The following is a 17,548-nucleotide window of genomic DNA, read 5'->3' as shown; positions in this document are numbered from 1 at the left end:
GCAGAGGAAAAAGGATAATTGTAGCACATGCCGGAAATTCAAAAGGTTTCATTCCAAATTGTCTGCTGCTATTCAGTTCAAATAAGACCTCCGACTACCACGAAGAGATGAACCGCGATACTTCTGTGAAATGGTTTGAAGACTGTGTCCTCCAGAACTTAACAAAAAACTCTATCATTGTTATGGATAACGCTCCTTATCATTCAGTAATACAAGACAAAGCACCCACAAAGGCAACGAGGAAAAACGATATTGTTAACTGGTTACAGAAACATAAGGTGCAGTTCGACAGTAATTTTACAAGGACAGAATTATTAGAACTTGTATCGCAACACAAGCCAAAGAACCCGATTTACATTGTGGATGAACTAGCAAAAAAATACGGGCATAAAGTGCTCAGATTGCCTCCTTACCATTGCCATTTCAACGCAATAGAGCTGATCTGGGCTCAGGTTAAACGCCATATTGCTGCAGAAAATAAGAAATTCACATTAACCGAAGTGGAACGCCTTTTGAAAGAGGCAGTTGAAATTGTGACATCGGAAGACTGGCAGAAGGTAGTACATCACGCGAAAGGAGTGATACAGGACGCATGGAACAATGAGGGTATCTTACAACAAAGTGTCGAAGACTTGATTATATCTGTCAACACGAGCAGCGACACGGATAGTTCCACCGACTCTGACTAAATTAAGTTTTCGCATTGTCTGATTAGTGTGTAGTGTACGTACTGCCATTAAATATTTATTTCGATTAATTATTATTTTTGTTGTGAGACTAAGAAATACTGTTTGGCCAGCTCTCGTCATCTCCTTACGATAAGTTAGACTGAATTTTAATTCTATTTCATTTTGTATATACACCAAGATGTTATTCAATGTGTGTAATAGTTTTCGAGATTTGCAATCTAAAGAAGAAAACTTTTCCGGACGCGAAAACTTCTCTCACTTCAATAGTTAATGTAACAACGGCCCTAATTAAAATTAAGAAAAGATATTTGATTTGCTTATAGATACCACTGAGGCCGATACTGTACGTAAATTTCAAAATATTTACATAATATTTATAGGAGATAGAGATTTTAAACGTCATACTTGTTTCGAGTTCAGTACTGGTAGGGTTGCTTAAAAATGCTGTTTTCAGAAATTTATATACAGGAAACGTGATGCACTACGAAAACTTTTAAGGATTCTTTGCCGAGTGCATTATTTTGGTAATGAATGGAAAAAAAATATTTTGCTGTGACACCAATAGTTTTTCAGTAATGACATGATAAGTTAGAAGCTGTTTGCGAAATCGAGAATTTAAATGGTTTCAAACAAATTAACGTAACTCTTGTCCTAATTAAAATTAAGAATAGATATTTGACAGATTGAGAGACATTGTAGAGATATACATCATATGTGGGTTTGAAATTTTTTACTTACTTTTTGTAGAAGATACAGGCTTTAAAACGATTTCCTGTCGCCGGGGGTAGCGATGCGCTGAGGCGGCTGCCTCCAGCCAGTGCTTGAAGTGACAACGCCGCAATTTCGCAGCGCAAACGTCAAGTGACAACTACTTTAAATCAGATAGTGACAGGTGTCTAACCTGCGTCTAGGGGACGCCAGGGAATCGGGTTTGCTGATTGGCTACGTCGTGCGATGACGTCTTCTCCCATACCAGCCAATCCAGATCGTTGCTACTTTCTGAAACGCGCTGTTCTTTAAAGGAGGCGATTTGTCTGTCGATACGTTGTGTGGCGAACTCGATATACTACTTCGCTGTTGTGTGTTCGAGGCCTGTGTTTATAATGGCAGATTCCAACACGTGTTTTGTGTGCGATAAAGCATTTCAGCTGCGAAAAACTTTATACGCGCACATCAGGAAAATGCATGATGTAGAGCCAAATACAGAAGGTACGATTAAGTGCCCACAAGACGACTGTAGCCATTCCTTAAATACATTGGCTAGTTTGAGAGCACATGTGGAGGAAAAGCACATGGTTCGAACTGCGGATGAAAAGATTGTATTCCAGTCAATGGACGGTAAGAAACACCGTATAATAATTAGTTTTTACTACTCAATAGTAGGAATGTTTCTGGTAAAACTGTAGAATTTCTTTCTTTCTGCATTCAGGAATCTGGTGCAATGTTGTAGTGCAAAGCTTCTTTCAGTTCATATGAAAGGATCATTTGTATTAACGGCCTAGTCTTAGAAGACAAAGTCGCAATCTTTGTAGTCCACAGTGGGTAATTAATAAACTTTATTTTTACTGTCCATAAATTGTGTAGCAACTGTTTCCTTTTTTTACGTATCGCTCAAATATTTGCTTTCAGTAACATTCTTGCACTCATGAAAACTTTTGAATGTTTAGAATTACAAGCCATTTTAGCCATTCTCTTTTACAGCCAAATAGGTATGGCCGATTTACAGTGAACAACCAAGGCTTGCAAATAGTGCAATGTTTTTTGTGTTTGATGTTTCAGACTTTCTAAAATGGAAGTCCAAAGAGGAGAAGTTAGCGAGATGTAGCTTTGTGATGCATGGTGGTGCGAAGCATGTGAAGGGTGCCACCAAAATCACATATGTATGTCACAGATCTGGGATATTCATATCTCGGTCAAAGGGCAAGAGGCTACTGAAGTCTCAAGGCAGTAACAAAATGGGTGGCCACTGCACATCTGCCATAGAGGTCAGCCAAGAAAAAACTGGAAAGTGTACTTGTGTTTATTTTAAAACACATTTCGGCCATGAACTGAATATTGGTTTTCTGCACCTTAGTAAATCTGAAAGGGAGATTATTGCGGGTGAGTTCAACATTAGAATAAATGTTTTTGCCACAGCAGTTTTTATAATTTTTAAGGCAATAAAATTTAGTTGCCTATCTAGAATCAACCTTGTGTAAAGGTAATGTGGTGTGTTATTCATTCAAAAGAGATTTCTGTGGGTTCGTATGTATTCATTATGTAATGTTAGCGTTATTGGATAAGAAATTATGAATTATTTTCGTAACATATTTTGCTGGTGGAAGTATTGCCATCTGATATGACATAATGATTGGCGTTCCTGCTTGTGGAATTCACATGAGGAATCTTAAATCATTGTGTGATGGTAATGCTATTTTCTTGGAAATGAATAGTTCCCGTTTTATACCGACGGGAAAAGTCTGGGAGCACACTTTGAATAACCTTTTAGGCTACTTGAATAGGATGTGGGACTAAATTTTACAGTGAGTGATTCACGCTCAATTCTTGCTTGTTGACTTGAACTTGTAGTGACGAACTAACTTGTAGTGCAGTCCGAGTTATAGGTAGGTTGGGTAAAGAGACTAATCAACAGATGCTCAGATGATCTTAGTCATTTTAAGCTCCTTGCCTTTTAACTGATAGTATTTGCAACTGTTATGTGAACAAAATGTTTACCTTTTTTTTTTTGGACAGTTTCGTGCATGTACTAAGATGGAGTAAAAGAAAACACTTATATATCTTTGTTTATAGATGACAAAACAGTGACAATACTTCATCAACAGACTAGAAAGAATAGGTGCTGCACATGCCATTACACAGTAAAATTATGTAATGTCACAATGATACTGCTCTGCAAATCCATTTGCTAACCAAATGCTAAACAAAATTCTGAGTAATGTCACAATTCAGGTGTGGAGTCAGAATGAAATACATTGAATGTGTGAAGTTGTTAATATCTTTCTCTTAAAGTATTGTTAATTTTTTGATCATGAATTATTCATAAATTTCCATCAGATATTTGCTATTGTAATTATTACCAGTTCTTTAGTTTCCTCCACTGCTATATGAGAACAGGCTACTTGGTTCCTCCTCTTGCACCCATGTTTCCTATAATAACAAATTCCTTCCTCAATTTTTTTTCTCCGACTTCTTGGAGAGATGTCCAGGAAGTATCTTTCTACTAGTCTTTGCCTTTCTGGGTACGTACACTCGAATAATCGCATATTCCTGGGTAAATCATGACATTTCAAGTGGAACATTATATTTAGTGATTAGTTCCCATTTTTTTAATTCTTTGATATTTTCTTTTTCTATCTTTGATATAATTAATACTTTCATATACATTGCATGGTAACCTAATATATTGTGCTAATTCAGAATGTAATAAATATTTGATTTGAGGTGACAGAAGTGAAAATGTCCCTTGTGGTAGTTTTCTGAACAGTTGGTTTTGAAAGTACAGCTGACTGGCAATTTTAACACTGTGCCATGACTCAATGTGCCAGCCTGTGTATAATAAAATGTTGGTAATGAACTGTTGGCTGATGTTTGAGGAAGTAATTTGTTGTTAGTGAATGGATGTGCATTTCATAGTATGTAGGAGATTTCTATTGTTTGTCTTGTAATCACTTTTCACTAAACACTTGTTGCAGGACATTTTTAGTTCATCCACCCTGTAGTAATTAGGTGCTACTGTGACCTTAGAAGTTTTGCCCACCACCTGATGTATTCTTCACCTGTTACATTATACACAATTGAATACATGCTGTCTGGATACCTTACCAATATAATTAGAAGTAAAGATACAGTTTAGATCTGTGAAAGGTGTAATTTCTATATACTTGAGTTGTAATGACTGTTTTTGTGACCCTAACATCATATCTTGCAGCAATGACAATGCATTGTGTTAACTGTTTATTTACTGGCAACCAGTATTTGTCCTGACAAAATTGCGCAAACAGTAAAATATTAGGTATAGGTAGTAGTATTTGTTTAATGTTATGGTTGTAGCTTTATTCATAGTAGAAATCTTGCAGGGAAAATTGCTGAGGGTGTGACGTTCCAGAGGATTTTGGATGACGTGAGAGATTCCATACATTGTGAGGAGGTTGAGAGACTGCACCTCCTTACTCGGAAGGATCTTCACAATATCAAAAGGGAATTTCTAATTGATCCTCACCAGTACCATTCTAGTGATGAAATTAGTGTGAGTATTTTTTTGGAAAGAATGAAAGACTGTGTTCTGATGCACAAACAAGCTGGTCAAAACATGGCAAATTTATTGAGTGAAGACACAATGATAGTGTTAATGACACCATTCCAAAGCGAATTGCTTAGAAAATTCGGTTCCAATATTGTTTGCGTAGACTCGACACATTGCACAAACGTGTACAAATTATTAGTGACAACATTGCTAGTTATAGATGAATTTGGGAGTGGTATTCCAGTGGCATTTTGCATTTCTAATAAAGAAAATACAGCCATAATGACACAGTTCTTTACTTGTGTCAGGGAGAAAGCAGGAGTTATCAAATCAACTGTGTTTATGTCAGACGACACAAATGTTTTTCGATGTGCTTGGGCAGGTGTAATGGGTCTGGCAGAACACAATTTGCTATGTACGTGGCATATTGACCGCAGCTGGAGAAGCAACTTGAGGAAAGTGCATGGTGGCCCAAACAAGCAAACGCAGGTTTACAAAGCTTTGCGTATGCTGTTAGAAGAAGCAGATATAGAAAAGTTCAGTGAGTTGCTAGAGTTGTTTGAGAGGGAGCTACAAGAGGATGAAGACACAAGAGAATTTGGAATGTATTTCACAAATCATTACGGATTCAGGCCCCAACATTGGGCGTATTGTTATCGCCGTAATTTAAACATAAACACAAACATGCATAGAGTATTAAAGTACTGCTACCTTGATGGCAAGACCAATAATAGACTGGACAAGTTGCTGCTGGTACTAATGAAATTAGTAAGAGACAAATCTTTTGAAAGAATTATTAAGCTCTACAAGGGTGGACATACTCATCGAATAGAGAAAATTCAAGAACGGCATAGAGAATCCAAAAAAATTGACAGAGGCCAAATCACGGCCAATAGTGATGGCAAACGATTTTATGTGAAATCTCAATCAACAAGTGGCATCACATACACTGTTACTTTAAAAGCACTAGAATGCAACCTCAGTTGCAGACTTTTGTGTTGCACTTGTAATATTTGCATTCACAGTTTCTCTTGCTGTTGTCCGGACAATTTAATAAATCTGAACATTTGTAAACACATTCATGCTGTATCAATGACATATGACTTACATTTCAGTAAAACAGTCAAAGATAAAGAAACCACTTCGATAGAACAGGCATCTGCTATTTTGTCCTCAATGAAAAAGCAAAATGATGAGGCAACTGCTTCGCGGGGAACACAGTTGAAAGCTAAATTAAAAGTCCTGCTAAACCATGTCGACTCATTAGATACTGAAACGGAAGAGACAGTGGAAAAAACAGTTGACCATTTGCTGTCACTTGTTAACTCTCGCTCCAAGAAAGAAGGTCCACACTGTGCCAGCAATGAGAAGGTGCAAGTGCAACGCGCATCTAATAAACAGAACTTCAGTCCAAAATGTTTGTTTGGTAAACCAACCCTGGCTGAAAAGTCGAATGTTGCAAGTGCTTTGCAACCCGACAGTGAAGTGTTGAGTGTGCATGTTGGCTTTGATCACACATACTCTAAAAATTAAATTTTTACAGTTGTGTTTGCATGTTTGTGTATCATGGTTTATAGGCCTACTGGGGAAACTCGCCATGTAAAACAATGAGTAACGCATCATACTCGGTACCTCAGGGTGATGTGGAAATCCGAGTGTTCTTAATAAAGAAAATGTCACTGTTTGTGTGTTTCTTTTGACTCATCTATCCTATTTCATATAGTTAACAAAATGTAACTGAAATATCTACTATACTATAACATTAATTGGACTATGGACATAGCCATTTCAAATGGTTTTGCTATTTTTCACAGGTAAAGTATGAGTATTCACCAAAATCCTCCAGTACAAATGTTTTCCACTTGACAACTGAATGAAGTCAAAAAGCAAAATTTGCGTGGACAAACTGAAAATTGTTTTTCCAGTTCCAGTTATTATTTTTTGTATTAAAACAGTCCCCGAGAATTTATTTTGCTGAATTTCTTGGTCTAATTTTCTATATTTAACATGTCAGTTATGACATGCTTGGTGATGGATGTTTTGTCACCAGGTATATGGCATCAGGTGTGTGGCTTCCAGTGACAAAACTGCAGTTGATGTGTTAACAGCTTTCTGGGGCCTTGAGCATCTAGAAGTCTTATTTAAAAAGTGCATCCAAAATTCTAATGTCTGTCTGAGGAATTTCCATTTAATGGAATGTTTTTTGCCCAATAATTCAGTTAATTCTGCTAATTACTTAACATGGTAAGTGCTGTGAGGCCAACACCAGCCACAGTAGAGCCATCTGCCATGGCTGCTGGCAACTTTGTGACAGTTAATGGATAATATACAAAAGTGGGCTGTGCAAGAGGTTCAACCTAGTTTTCTTTGGTTAAAGCAATTAAAATCAAACTTGTGATGTTAAAAATCATACTCCTCGCCATAATTTAAATATTTACATTGAAATGGTTCTGACATGTGCATAATATATGGACTGATCGTAGAAAAACAGCTGTTTGATACAAGGTTCTTCACAAGGACAAATGAAAAAATTCTGAAAAACAAACCTGTTGGTTGGATTAACATATGAGTAAACCCCATCACAATAGCACTATGTTATGCATCAATTAGCTGTAGTTACAGGTTAAGTAAACATGTACAGAAAAATTTTTGTATAAATTTTATTATAAAGCTTGCAAAAGTTATAGAAAAGACGGACAAGATAAACTTGTGTAGACATCATTGTAAAAACATTTTTACTTTAAGAAAGCTGAATAGGATAATAATCTCAAGAGTGCCTTAAATTGCATGACATATATCACCAATCAGGTATTTTCTGTTGGAGAAAGTCTGGTTTTTCAGAATTTTTTCATTTGTTTTTGTGAAGAACCTTGTATCAAACAGCTGTTTTTCTACGATCAATCCATTATTACATGCATGCATGTAGTTTTGGTGACCCAATGTCAGCCATCTTAAGGCTGTATGCAAACCACCAGATAAACATATCTACATAGTTGGTCTGCATTGTGCAGGTCCTAGCAGTTTCGTTATTAGATTCTGTGAATGTCTCCTTCAGTTCCATGTGGATACCTCTGACATAAACGTATTATGATAATTTTGTTAAATGCTTCCTTGCTGTGTTGTTGACCTAGATCAATGGTGACACAAGAAAATTTTTACTGGATTGGGATTTGAACCTGTTTCCTGCTCTCAAGGCAGTTACACTGACTACTTCACTACCCAGACACAGTGCCCTTCCCAACTATGTGGATTACCTCAGAAAGTCTCCCATCCAGCCCAAAATTCCATATGTCACTACTACTGCAGTAGTACCCTCACTACAGCTGTCCATCTCACCGTATCCATGAGATATTCCTGCAAATGGCTCTGAGTATATGAGTGCATCTGAACTGAAGAAAGTTCCCTAATGCCAAGCTAGGCTATGTTTAGATACAATTGTATGCATGGTGACTGTTCTTTCGGATGTCTGAAAGAATGGATACCATGCATATAATTGTATAAATATAACTAGTTGTCTTATGACTGAGGTGTCCACGTCGGTCTGAATAAGTCCATGGAATCTAGTAAAAAAAAAAACTGGTGGCACCTGCACAATGCAGACCAACTATGTGATGTATTTATCCGGTGTTTTACATATAGCCTTAAGATTAATGGGATGCCGAAACTAGTTGCATATAGTAAAGGATTTATAAATAGAAAAACAGCTGTTTGGTACAAGGTTTTTCACAAGAATTTGAAGCCATCTGAAGTCCTTTATCCCATCTCCGATGGATTCACAAAAAAAGAAAAAAATCATTCATTGCATTAAGAATTTCTCCGAAAATATTACCCATTACATGGAATGACCAGATGCTGCATTCAGAACAAGAATTTTGGAGACCTATGCAGGACCAATGCCTGATAAGTGCTAGATCAAAATATGACCTCTTCCAACACCTCTTCATTTTCTACCTCGTTTTCATTGCTGTCATGGCTGTTATATAATCCAGATAAAGGCCTGACTTGGAGTTGTAGCTGGTTACTTTCTGTAGAAGAGGGCAAAAGGAAGGCAGAAGTCCTAAATTTTGCATTTAAGAACTCTCACAGGGTGATCACACAGACATACTTGATTTTGCCCATCACACAGACTGGCATGTGATTGAACTTGACCGTTGCATCAGAGCTCACTCCCCAGTATTTACAAGAATTAGGTGACCTCTGTGTGCAGATCTGGTGCCAACTCCCTCCAGCGACCTATCAAGGCTTCATTGATTTCATGCAAAAATGCATGGCTATTAGGTGGGTGGTCAAAATGTTCTGGTTAATCAGTGTGTGTAGCTGTACTTAGTCAAGGATAGACTGTAGCCATTCATCAAGTTGATCACTTACTTTCATTTCTTTATGAGAATATAACATTGTTTCAATCTATAGGAACAGGAAACAATTCGTTAGAGAAATCCAACAAACAGTATGGTGGGGTCAGTCTGGCCCCAAACTTACCAGCTCTAAAAACAACCACTTGGTTTTACAGTTCAGAGTGGAAAGTCTGCAAAGTATGTAGACCTACAGCACTACAATTTTACAAGTATTCAGTCTAAACATAAACCAAATTCCTTGGCATCCGTATGACCCAACCAAACTGGTTATGGGTTAGATAGGCTACGCCTGATGACATGGCAGACATTTGTAAAAGAATGAAATGAAGGAAATTAACTGAGGTGATGGAAAAAAGAGGCAAGTGAAAGTAAAGAGTAAGTACCATTGAAGTAAAGATGCACTTGAAAATTGCATAAAGGAAGTAAATTTTGTGAATTAATTGGAATATATTTCAAAATCATGCAGTGTACAGAAACAACTTACTTTCAGTTTATATAATTATTACTATTTGCCTAAATAAACACTTGCACAATATTGTACATGCATTTTCAATAAAAATGTTTTGGTTGCCAGCAGCTTTTCAAGAAGTAATGGATCTTATACAAATTCATCCCACCAAATACAGTAATAAATTGTAAAGTGAAAGAGTTAAAATAATTGTTCTGATAGTTTTCTGTAAAGTGATTGGAATAATGGTGTTAACTCATTCTACAGAAATTCTGGAAGTGTTTCTTAGTATTCCAGCGGGTTATGTGATTCATGTTTCGTGTATTTTTAAATAATTCATAATTTAAGTGAACACTCAAAACAGCAAAAAATAAAGATTGAATTTCCAAGTACAGTGTACCATTATATATGTATAGGAAGTTACTGTTATTTTTTAAAATAAATGCAAAAGGAAATAGTGTGCAAGGATTAAATTATGGGTAAATCACCAGGAAATGTTAAGCAAACAGTATATGTTTTAGCCACTTCTGACCAGTAATTAGTAATGTGTTTCAGACATTGCCTATCATCAGAATATCTGTCCAGAAACATCACAAAATATGTATGACACATTAAGTGTACTTAGATTCATAGGCAAATAAGTTAACATACCAGAGAAAAAAACTTTACTTCAGAGTATCATGCCAAGTGTTATCTATCATAACATTGGAGCTCTCAACTCTCAGCATTCTGCCATCACATAATTTGCTATTACAACATACCACTGACTGACTTGGTTGTAGAAGTGCTGAGTTAATTTGTCATATCCCACAATAACTAAAATGCAAAGGCAATTTAATGATGATAATATAAGGCTTTTTAACTGTCTGTTAAAGGCTGAAAATTGGGCAGAGGTCTATAAAGAAAATGATACAAACTACATACTTAATTCCTTCCATGAAACATTTCTCCACCACTTCAATATTGCATTTCCACTGAAATCCAGGATAATCGGAAACACACACAAACTCATGGGTAACAAAAGGGATAAGGATTTCCAGCAAAAAAAAAAGAAAAAAAAAGTGACTTAAAAATCACATGAAACACCATGAAGTTGATGATCAGTTTAGGTCATATTACAAGACCTATTTCGCAATCTACAGAAAAGTAATCCAACAAGCAAAAAAATTATACAATGATAAATTTATAAAGGAATCTAACAATAAAATGAAAGGCTTGTGGACAGTTGTAAAAAATGAAACAAACAGTAAGCAGCGTGTTATAAACAAAACATTAAAACTAAACCTAAATGATGAAATCACATCAGATCCCCAAAAAATAGATGGTTTTAACAACTATCTTAGCAAAATAGCTGAAAACCTGATAAAGAAAAACTGCCACAGACCAAATAAACACCAAACACTAATAGAAACCATACCAGTACAGGCATCAATGTTTCTTCACAAAGTCTCCAATACTGAAGTACTTACAGCTATAAAAGGACTAAAGAATAAGTACTCCAGTGGCAGTGACAACAGTCCTGATGTAATTGTAAAAAAATGTGGAGAATCCATTGTAGAACCCCTAACCCACATAATAAATGAATCCTGTACAAATGGAGTTTTCCCTGGCCTACTAGAGACTTCTAAAATTACCCCACTTCACAAAAATGGCCCTAAAAATGATGTAGCCAATTACAGGCCCATAGCACAACTCAGCTCATTCTCAAAAATATTTGAAAAATTATTTTACACCAGATTGGAAGATTTTACTAATAAACTATCCTTATTAACAAAAAACCAGCATAGTTTCAGAAAGCAAAAGACAACTACCACAGCTATTTATGAGTATCTCAACAAAACCTTAAAAGCACTGGATAATAAGGAAATCACATCTGGTATCTTTTTATATTTATCCAAAGCCTTTGATGTAATTGACCAGACCACACTCCTTAAGAAGTTAGCAAATAAAGGTATAAGAGGAATCGCAAACAAATGGTTAGAATCTTACCTGTCAAAGAGATTTTAAAAAGTTGAAATTAATTTTGAAAAAAAAATATATATATATATATATATATATATATATATATATATATATCTAAAAACAAAGATGATGTGACTTACCAAATGAAAGTGCTGGCAGGTCGACAGACACACAAACAAACACAAACATACACACAAAATTCAAGCTTTCGCAACAAACTTGCCTCATCAGGAAAGAGGGAAAGACGAAAGGATGTGGGTTTTAAGGGAGAGGGTAAGGAGTCATTCCAGTCCCGGGAGCGGAAAGACTTACCTTGGGGGGGAAAAAAAGGACAGGTATACACTTGCGCGCGCGCACACACACACATATCCATCCACACATATACAGACACAAGCAGACATATACAGAGGCAAAAAAAAAAAAAGCTATATACAACCACCCATCAATCTACTGTCCACTCCTCTGACACAATGCCTATTAGATATGGTGTGCCACAAGGCTCAATCCTGGGACCCATACTCTTTATGCTGTACATCGATGACATAAGCATGAAGCTTTCTACAGGACATACCACACTATTTGCTGATGACACGAGTATACTAATAACAGGTACTGATACAGAGGACCACAACCAAAAAATTAAAACACTTATGTCGTCACTCAGCAAATGGTTCAACAAGAATAAACTGATTATAAATATACAGAAAACAACGTACATCAACTTCAGACTCTCATCCCAAAAACAAGAAATGCCCAATGTGATTCTAAATAACCAAGAGCTTATGTGTGTGGACTCTGTCAAGGTTTTTTTTTTTTTCATATGGCTTGAAGAAAATCTTGAGTGGGAGACTCACACAAATTATATCTCAAAAAAGCTATCAATTGTGTGTTACATTTTAAGGATACTCAAAAAATCAGTCACAAAATCTGTTCTCATACATGTGTATTATGCTTACTTCCACTCTACGTTACAGTAATGAATCATATTTTGGGGGAACTCAACTGGAGGTAGATATATTTTCAAAATGCAAAGAAAGGCAATACGCATAATATGTAACCTAGGACATAACAAATGATGCAGACAACATTTCAAAACAAATGGCATTATGACACTGCCCTCTGCTTACATTTGTAATATCATCTCATTTGTCAAGTCATACCTGTTAAACAATGACTGTACATTAAAATTCAATGGAGATATTCATAACTATGCAACAAGGCAGCAATCTGACCTACATATGATTCAGTCCAGAACTACCTGCTACCAAAAAAGTGTTTTAAATGTTGGGATAAAAATGTACAATAATTTACCAAATGAAATCAAAGCAACAAAGAACCCAAGAGCCTTCACACATAAGTTAAAAAATATCTCTTGGACCATTGCTTTTATCCAGCTGATCATTTTTTTGAAAGGGGTTAAAACTGTACACAACTTTATGATAAATGTTCAATCAGCTCTGAAAATTATATACCGTGCATGTCTATGAAGTATACTGGATTTATTATATACTGTGCATGTCGATGACATATACTGGACTGTTTTACTATTACATTTGTATTTACTGTTTTGTTAAAGATAGCTAACTTCCTCATTACAAAATAATGTAAAATCAATTTATTAAAATTACTTACAAATATGTTCTCTTGACCTGTCCAACATCATATGTACAATTCTATGATTTGTATTAACTGTTTTGTTTAAGATAGATAATTTCGTTGCTACAAAATAATGTAAAAATCAATGTGTAAAAATTACTTGTAAATAGCTCTCTTGACCTGTCCAGTACCATATGTACAGCTGTACAATACTATGATTGCCTGGATCAATAAAAATACAATACAATACAATATTTTGACAGATAATTAACAAAAATCAACTGAAAAACCATAAAGACAGCACATCATGATAAATGATTTTTAATTCCTTTAGGAAAAGTAATAATCACAATTGAGAGTGCAAAGATCACATTAGAACAAAAGTACAGTATTAATACAGGCATGCAAGAGATGAAGGGAAGGGACAAGGGGGATGTGGTGAGAGGGTTCCAAATTAATCTCAGCTTAAGTACATGAGAACCAGCAATCTCTGGTATTAATAAACTTAAAATAGGGAATAGAGGCTTACTGTAATTCTAGTAGGTATTGCATATACACTTAATAAGTTGAAGGTGAAATTTCTTTAAACTGCGTAAACAGGTTATTAAATTATTCCCGCACTTAGGTAAGAACACACAATATATTCAATATAATGCTATTTTAGTGGGGAGAAGCCATTAGTTTCTGTCAAACAGTAGTAAGTCACATATTAAGCTTTTTTTTGTTTGTTTTTGTGGTGTCACCGCTAGACACCACACTTGCTAGGTGGTAACTTAAATCGGCCGCGGTCCTGTAGTACATGTCGGACCCGCGTGTCGCCACTGTGTAATCGCAAACCTAGCGCCACCACATGGCAGGTCACAAGACACGGACTAGACCTCGCCCCAGTTGTACGGACGACATAGCTTGCGACCAGACGTACCAAGTTTTCCTCTCATTTGCCGAGAGACAGATTAAACAGCCTTCAGCTAGTCCATAGCTACTACCTAGCAAGGCGCCATTTGTATCAGTGCTAATAGCTTACTACTATCTACAAGAGATGTATTCCAAGGATTTAGTAAAGATAAGTATATGAGAATCTCTCTTCTTTTCTTTATAGTTTTCATCCAGTATCCTGTTTCAGAATTCACACCCGTCTGCGTTAGTTTCGCGTGCACCTAGCCACTCATTGTGTCGAGACTGTCTGAACTCGACACATCATTTGGCGACGAGGATGGGATACGAACCCACGCGTGCAAAGCACCTCATGTTGACGTGCACCCTGGACTAGGTTTGCAGGCGTTTCCTAGCTCCCCTCGGACCGAATGGCCGGGTGCGGGTGGCACAGCCTCGCCTGTTGTTAGGCTCCCCACCTCATCGCATACGTCAACATGGGGTCCTCCCCACGGCGGGCGGAAGCCTTATCTCACGACCGTTCGCCGATTTGCGGGGGAGGAATGTGGTGTCACCGCTAGACACCACACTTGCTAGGTGGTAACTTAAATCGGCCGCGGTCCTGTAGTACATGTCGGACCCGCGTGTCGCCACTGTGTAATCGCAAACCTAGCGCCACCACATGGCAGGTCACAAGACACGGACTAGACCTCGCCCCAGTTGTACGGACGACATAGCTTGCGACCAGACGTACCAAGTTTTCCTCTCATTTGCCGAGAGACAGATTAAACAGCCTTCAGCTAGTCCATAGCTACTACCTAGCAAGGCGCCATTTGTATCAGTGCTAATAGCTTACTACTATCTACAAGAGATGTATTCCAAGGATTTAGTAAAGATAAGTATATGAGAATCTCTCTTCTTTTCTTTATAGTTTTCATCCAGTATCCTGTTTCAGAATTCACGCCCGTCTGCGTTAGTTTCGCGTGCACCTAGCCACTCATTGTGTCGAGACTGTCTGAACTCGACACATCAGTTTTCATAGTTTAATCCTTAAGTCAGAAATGGTAGGACGGATAGTGTATGTGTTGGACACAAAAGGAGCTGGCTACAGTTCATGATCGGCTGAAGGTGCTTTTAACTACGGTCAGCAGTCTTCAGGCTGCTGCATTCAGGTGTAGTGGTGGTGGAGAAACTGCTGCATTACTTGGAACCACTCAGGTATCATTTGTTTCACCATAGGCTCTGCTGCTGAGGCACCTTCTAGTGTATCTGATGTGGTGGGTCTGCCCTGACCATAGGGTGAGTGGCGGTCGATAATACATTTGCATCGCCAGACGCAAAGGGTCAGCGTTGAGACAGATCATTGGGAGAGGGGTGGGGGTCGGATAGCACATGGCAAAGTGAGCATTCATGGTCAAGGAAAGATGTAAGCAGAACATGGATTAAAGGGTTGGGGCATGGAGGTGTAAAAAATAAGAGCAGAAGAGAGGGATATCTTTGTTTGATTGTGTAACTACACTCCAGAAAATACCCTCTATATGTCAACACTAATAGGTAAATTTGGATATCACCTTATAGTGATTGGTATTGGCAGTCATTAGGTGTAGTATGATGGTCTTTGTGATACTAAAGTCTTCCCTATGATTTTGGACCTGCCCCCATGAACCATGGACCTTGCCATTGGTGGGGAGGCTTGCGTGCCTCAGCGATACAGATGACCGTACCGTAGGTGCAACCACAATGGAGGGGTATCTGTTGAGAGGCCAGACAAACGTGTGGTTCCTGAAGAGGGGCAGCAGTCTTTTCAGTAGTTGCAGGGGCAACAGTCTGGATGATTGACTGATCTGGCCTTCCAACACTAACCAAAACGGCCTTGCTGTGCTGGTACTGCAAACAGCTGAAAGCAAGGGGAAACTACAGCCATAATTTTTCCCGAGGGCATTCAGCTTTACTGTATGGTTAAATGATGATGGCGTCCTCTTGGGTAAAATATTCCGGAGGTAAAATAGTACCCCAATCAGATCTCGGCGACTACTCAAGAGGAGGTCGTTATCAGGAGAAAGAAAACTGGCGTTTCAACGGATCTGTGTGTGGAATGTCAGATCCCTTAATCGGGCAGGTAGGTTAGAAAATTTAAAAAGGGAAATGGATAGGTTGAAGTTAGATATAGTGGGAATTAGTGAAGTTCGGCGGCAGGAGGAACAAGACTTTTGGTCAGGTGAATACAGGGTAATAAATACAAAATCAAATAGGGGTGAGGCAGGAGTAGGTTTAATAATTAATAAAAAAATAGGAGTGTGGGTAAGCTACTACCAACAGCATAGTGAATGCATTATTGTGGCCAAGATAGACACGAAGCCCATGCCTACTACAGTAGTACAAGTTTATATGCCAACTAGCTCTGCAGATGATGAAGAAATTGATGAAATGTATGATGAGATAAAAGAAATTATTCAGGTAGTGAAGGGAGACGAAAATTTAATAGTCATGGGCGACTGGAATTCGAGAGTAGTAAAAGGGAGAGAAGGAAACATAGTGGGTGAATATGGATTGGGGGAGAGAAATGAAAGAGGAAGCCGTCTGGTTGAATTTTGCACAGAGCATAACTTAATCATAGCTAACACTTGGTTCAAGAATCATAAAAGAAGGCTGTATACATGGAAGAATCCTGGAGGTACTAGAAGGTATCAGATAGATTATATAATGGTAAGACAGAGATTTAAGAACCAGATTTTAAATTGTAAGACATTTCCAGGGGCAGATGTGGTCTCTGACCACAATCTATTGGTTATGAACTGTAGATTAAAACTGAAGAAACTGCAAAAAGGTGGGAATTTAAGTAGATGGGACCTGGATAAACTAAAAGAACCAGAGGTTGTAGAGAGTTTCAGGGAGAGCATAAGGGAACAATTGACAGGAATGGGAGAAAGAAATACAGTAGAAGAGGAATGGGTAGCTCTGAGGGATGAAGTCGTGAAGGCAGCAGAGGATCAAGTAGGTAAAAAGACGAGGGCTAGTAGAAATCCTTGGGTAACAGAAGAAATATTGAATTTAATTGATGAAAGGAGAAAATATAAAAACGCAGTAAATGAAGCAGGCAAAAAGGAATACAAACGTCTCAAAAATGAGATCGTCAGGAAGTGCAAAATGGCTAAGCAGGGATGGTAGAGGACAAATGTAAGGATGTAGAGGCTTATCTCACTAGGGGCAAGATAGATACTGCCTACAGAAAAATTAAAGAGACCTTTGGAGAAAAGAGAGCCACTTGTATGAATATCAAGAGCGTTGATGGAAACCCAGTTCTAAGCAAAGAAGGGAAAGCAGAAAGGTGGAAGGAGTATATAGAGGGTCTATAGAAGGGCGATGTACTTGAGGACAATAT

Source organism: Schistocerca nitens, chromosome 10, assembly GCF_023898315.1.
Source record: "Schistocerca nitens isolate TAMUIC-IGC-003100 chromosome 10, iqSchNite1.1, whole genome shotgun sequence".
In the NCBI taxonomy this organism is placed as follows: domain Eukaryota; kingdom Metazoa; phylum Arthropoda; class Insecta; order Orthoptera; family Acrididae; genus Schistocerca; species Schistocerca nitens.
This window is presented reverse-complemented; position numbering follows the sequence as displayed.